General features: G+C 42.5%; 1 pseudogene; it reads right to left on the bottom strand.

The window, feature by feature from the left end:
• Positions 1–618: 618 nt before the first annotated feature.
• Positions 619–5,329, bottom strand: LOC133856719 (uncharacterized; annotated as a pseudogene).
• Between the last annotated feature and the right edge of the window lie 671 nt (positions 5,330–6,000).

Consider the following 6,000-nt stretch of genomic DNA (forward strand, 5'->3'; position numbering starts at 1 on the left):
TATGCACCCCTAGGACTGAGTTACTTGAAGCTTGAGCCTTACATGAGAAATTGGGATGATTTCTCCACCCTGGGTTATAAGTATTGGAGTATGGATCATTACCCGGATGTGAAAAAGCTGCATTGACCTGCTCAGTTGAATCATCAGAAAACTTTCCAGCAGTTGGACAATCATTTGTATGATGCATAGGGTTAGAACAAAATGAGCATGGTGTGTGCTGTGTGTGCATGTGAGTAGAATTAGGAGCAAAACCAGCAACCATCATTTGATCTAATTTCCTAGTGATAGCATCAACTACTTGGGTAGCTACATCTGAAGAATGTCCTATTTCAAAAAAAACCTTCGATCTTTGGTGCTTTAGGTGCAGGCACTCTACGTTTAGTGGATGCATGCTGAATGGAATTATTACTCAAGTTTTCAAATAATGTCCATGCTTCATCCTCACTTTTCATCATAAAATGTTTCCCCACAAGATGCATCTACCATTTGTCTATTAGGCTCAGTTAAGCCTTCATAGAAGCTTTGCACTAGCTACCACTTCGGGACAGCGTGGTGTGGGCATGATCTAAGCAGGTCCTTGAGTCTTTCCCAGGTCTCATACAGTTGTTCTCCCTCATTTTAGGAGATACTAGTGATAGCTCTCCTAATATCATTGGTCTTGCCTATGGGAAAATACTTCTTCAGAAATTCTTGTTGCAATTGAGCCCAAGAAGTAATGGAGTTTGGTGCTAAGGAATGAAACCAATGTTTGGCTCTTTCCTTGAGGGAGAAGGGAAAGAGACGCATCCTTAGAGCGTCCTCGGTGAACCCGCTCAATTTAATGGTAGAACAAATTGCTAGGAATTCACCGAGGAAGTCGTAAGGATTTTCAGTACTAAGTCCTAGAAAAGATGGTAAACTCTGTATAGTACTAGGCTTAATCTCATAGTGGGCTGCCGTCACATCTGGCAGCCTGAGACATGTGGGAGAAGTGTATGTGGTAGGGAGATAATGATCTCTCAAAGCCATAGGTGAGTGGTGCGTTCTCCTAGCAAATTAGAGTTCCTTTCGGATCTAAGTTGTCTAAGAGTGCATTCAATGTTGGGGTCGCAAGAAATTAAAGGCAATGATAAAGAACGACGACCCAGCATACAACAAAACAAAATAAAGATAAAAACAGGATAAAAGCTCACAAACGGCCCATAGGAATGCTGGAATTTAGCTGCTGCAGATGATGATGGCGGTCAGCGAGGAAAACTGAGAGGGAAAAGGAAAAGAAAAACTAAAAGCAAAATTAGAAACGAAAATCAAAAGTAAAAATAAAAAGAAATAGAAAAAAATGAAGCTAGATTTAATCTTTAAAACTTAATAACATAACCGTTTACAGTCCCCAGCAACGGCGCCAAAAATTGATGTGGTCTTTTGTTTACCAAAATATAACAATAATAAATAACCACTCGCAATAGGACGAATCCTTGTAGGATAAGGCTATAGAGAGGGTGTCGAACCTCAAGGACTGCAAACGATCGATCGACTTTTAAGTTCAATCGATCGAGTTCTTCAGAACTTCCGAATTTTCCAAGCAATTCCACATGAATTTTGCCATTCCTCACTTATTAACCTACAAAACAAAAAAACACAAAAACTAACCAAAGCATCAGAAAATAACAAGGCTAAAGGTCTAACTTATGTAAATCAAGGGGTCCAAATACACAATATTTGGCACTCATCAAATACCCCAAAACTTACATTTTGCTAGTCCCTTAGCAAAAACAAAATGGAAAACAAAATCAAAGCATGAAACATAAGTCCTCTTTCGTGGGAGAAACGATTGCATTTAGCATATGCAACAAGCCTTTTAAACCCTTAGGACTCATTAGTGGATGAGTGAAGTCTCGTGAGGGTTTGCCAGAAATGATACCCACAAACATTGAAGTACTGAATTATCAATTGAGCAAAAATCATCATTCAAACACATGGTTCACACATCATGAGTATATTTAACAAAATGAATATCATATTATCATGTTATCAAAAATCGATCAACTCATAGATGGAAAATTGAGACAACACATGTTCAAAAGTGTAAGGTGTGAATAACATAGAGTCATGGGGTTTCGATTTTCCTCAAAGCACATATATCCAAAAATTCGCAGGACTTCCATCAAATAACCAAGGCTTATCTTACGTTTATTATTATTTATTTATTATTTTTGTGTCGGCTGTGCAATGCTTGACTCCATTAAGCTTTCTAATTGACCCATGTAACGAGTGTTGGGCCAGTGACTCCCAAACCAGATGGTTTTAGGGCACTAGATGTAAAAACATCCCTAAGGGCTTAATTACTCAAGTCAAAAAGGTTACGAAGTCAAACTAGCCAAACAATCATCCAAGCTGAAATTCTCATCTTTTTACGCAAACAACCAATGCTTAATGAGGCAAGGGGTCCGGTTACTCAATGAGAAGTCAAATTGGTGATATTATTCTAAGCAGAATTTTTATTTTTTATTATTATTTTTTTTTATATATATATATAACAATAAGCCAAGGTTTCATTAACAAGTCATCCTACAAATCTCAAGATACATTATTTTTAATTCAAATCTCATACCCCACAGAAACAATGCTAATGTGCTTGTGATAAACAATTTAAACATGTCAAGTCTCTCTAATCCAAAGATGAGTCAAAAGATCTTAGATTTTAATGATATGGAAAATTCAAAATGTTAAACAAACCAATGAGATGCAAACCATAGTAAGATGTAACCATGCTTAACTAACGATAAGGTATATATATTAACAAGTATTAACAAAGCAAACATAAAATGAAAACAGACAGAAATGTCTACCCCACCCCCAAACTAGAATAACACATTGTCCCTAATGTGGCTAGAAATACAATACCGAAATGGTGATGCAAGTTGGGCACACTGCAAGAGAAGCGCTCTCCAAACTTGAACGGCAGACACTGTCCTGAAAATCACAACTAAAACACAAGAAATAAAATCAAATGATAAGGAAAAATGATGAGGGTTGCCTCCCACAAGCGCTAAGTTTTTAGTCTTCAGCCAGACTTTCCATCCTGACGACAATCACTCCGAGTAACTCGGATCCTCTAAAAGGGTCGTCTCAACCTCCGAGCTCTGTAACTCTAAAAATGGCTTCAGTCGTTGCCCGTTCATCTTGAACGTGCTGCCATTTTTTGGATCCTCAATCTCAATAGCTCCATAAGAAAACATTGATCGAACTATGAAAGGGCCTGTTCATCGAGATCGGAGCTTCCCTGAAAATAGATGCAGACGTGAATTGTAAATAAGGACTTTCTGACCGAGCTCAAAGAATCGCCTCAATATGTTCTGGTCGTGAACCTTCTTCATCTGTGCTTTGTACATCCTAGCACGATCATAAGCATCGTTCCTCAGCTCTTCCAATTCATTGAGTTGGAGCTTCCTCTGTGAGCCAGCCTTAGTGAGATCAAAATTCAGCTACTTAATGGCCCAGTAGGCTCTGTGCTCCAACTCCACAGGCATGTGGCATGCTTTCCCGTACACGATACGGTAAGGTGACATGCCAATCGGCGTCTTGAAAGCTGTCTGGTACGCCCATAATGCATCGTTCAACCGAAGAGACCAATATTTCCTTGACGGGTTCACCGTCTTCTCTAAAATCCTCTTGATCTCTCTGTTTGAAACCTCCACTTGTCCACTCGTCTAAGGGTGATAGGGAGTGGCAACCTTGTGCGTGATGCAATATTTCTTCATCAGCTGCTCGAAGACCCGGTTGCAGAAATGTTTTCCACCATCACTAATAATTGCTCGAGGAGTACCAAAACGAGCAAATATAATGTCTTTTAAAAACTGAACCACAACTCTGTGGTCATTGGTCTTGCAGGCAATCGCCTCCACCCCATTTGGACACGTAGTCCACTGCAACCAGAATGTACAGATAGCCGAAGGAGAGTGGGAAAGGTCCCCTAAAATCGATGTCCCAAACATCAAAGACCTCGACAATAAGGATGGGGTTGAGGGGCATCATATTTCAGCGTGAAATACTCCATAGCTTCTGACAGCGCTCGCATGAAACACAATAAGTGTGAGCGTCTTGAAAGATGGTATGCCAGTAAAAACCACACTGCAAAATCTTTGCAGCGGTCTTCTTTGCACTGAAGTGGCCTCCACAGGCATGATCATGACAGAAGGAGATGACACTAGATTGGTCAGGCTCGGGAATGCATCTCCTAATGATCTGATCGGGACAATACTTGAACAAGTAAGGGTCGTCCCAGAAAAAATTCTTCACCACGGACATGAATTTGGACTTATCTTGCCGCCCCCAATGCAAAGGCATTTGACCGGTGACAAGATAGTTCACTATGTCAGCAAACCATGGTGAGTGAGCATGAGCAATATGCATCAACTGCTCATCGGGGAAGGTCTCAGAAATGGGGACGGCTTCTTCTGTGAAGTCCACGGTAATCCTCGAGAGATGATCAGCCTCCGCGTTTTTGGAACCCTTCTTGTCCCGAATCTCAATGTCGAACTCTTGTAATGAGGCAAGATTTAGCATCATTTTTGGAGAAAAGATACTTCAATGCCGCGTGATCCGAGTAGATGATGACTTTCGATCCTAGTAGGTAGGATCGAAACTTATCCAGAGCAAATACGACTGCCAGCAGCTCCTTCTCAGTGGTCGAATAATTCAGCTGGGCGTCGTTCAGAGTTCGACTTGCATAATAAATGACGTGGGGAAGTTTGTCAATGCGCTGCCCCAACACAGCTCCAATGGCGTAATCTGACGCGTCACACATGATCTCGAAAGGTGTACCCCAGCTCGGGGGCCGAATGATGGGTGTGGACGTCAGAATTGCCTTTAAGGCCCCAAATGCCTTCTTGCAGTCCTCGTCAAAAATGAAAGGGGCCTCCTTCACCAACAGTTTGCACAAGGGTCGGGCGATCTTGCTGAAGTCCTGGATGAATCGCCGATAAAATCTTGCATGGCCCAGAAAAGAGCGAAACTCTTTCACTGTCCGTGGGGGCGGAAGGTTGGATATCAGATCTACCTTTGCCTTGTCTACTTCAATCCCCCGACGAGAGATGACGTGCCCGAGCACAATTCCTTGCTGTACCATAAAGTGGCACTTCTCCCAATTGAGTACCAGGTTCTTCTCTTTACACCTCTCCAAGACTAACGTGAGGTGGTGCAAACACTCCTCAAAAGATGACCCAAAAACCGAGAAGTCATCCATAAATACCTCCAGGAAACACTCCACCATATCAGAAAAGATGCTGATCATGCACCGCTGAAAAGTAGCGGGTGCATTGCATAAGTCAAAGGGCATGCGTCGGTAGGCGAACGTCCCGAACGGACAAGTGAAGGTCGTCTTCTCTTGGCCTTCAGGGTCCACAGGGACCTGGTTATATCCAGAATAACCATCCAAAAAACAGTAATACTCGTGCCCGGCCAACCGCTCCACCATTTGATCAATGAACGGAAGAGGAAAGTGATCATTCTTGGTGGCGGTGTTCAGCTTGCGGTAGTCGATGCAGACTCTCCATCCAGACTGTACTCGAGTTGGGACCAACTCGCCTTCCTTGTTCTGCACGACCGTTACTCCAGCTTGCTTGGGCACACTACATGAATGGGGCTCACCCATTTGATGTCAGAGATTGGGTAGATGACTCCTACATCCAATAACTTGATTACTTCTCCTCTGACGACTTCCTGCATGGTTGGGTTGAGCCTTCTTTGTGGCTCCCTCGATGGTTTGGTGTCTTCCTCCAGATGTATCTTGTGCATAACCACGGAGGGGCTGATTCCCTTAATATCATCTATGGTCCAGCCTATGGCTTCTTTGTGTTCTCTCAACACGTCTAACAATTTCTCCTCCTGAGAAGCATGTAGAACCGAAGCTATGATTACCGGCAAAGTTTCGGCTAGACCTAGGAACTTATACTTAAGATTGTCCGGCAGGGGCTTAAGTTCCTTCTTACGAGGCTCAGGTACTGTTCCCTCCTCTTCTTC

This window comes from Alnus glutinosa, chromosome 14 (assembly GCF_958979055.1).
Source record: "Alnus glutinosa chromosome 14, dhAlnGlut1.1, whole genome shotgun sequence".
Taxonomy (NCBI): Eukaryota; Viridiplantae; Streptophyta; class Magnoliopsida; order Fagales; family Betulaceae; genus Alnus; species Alnus glutinosa.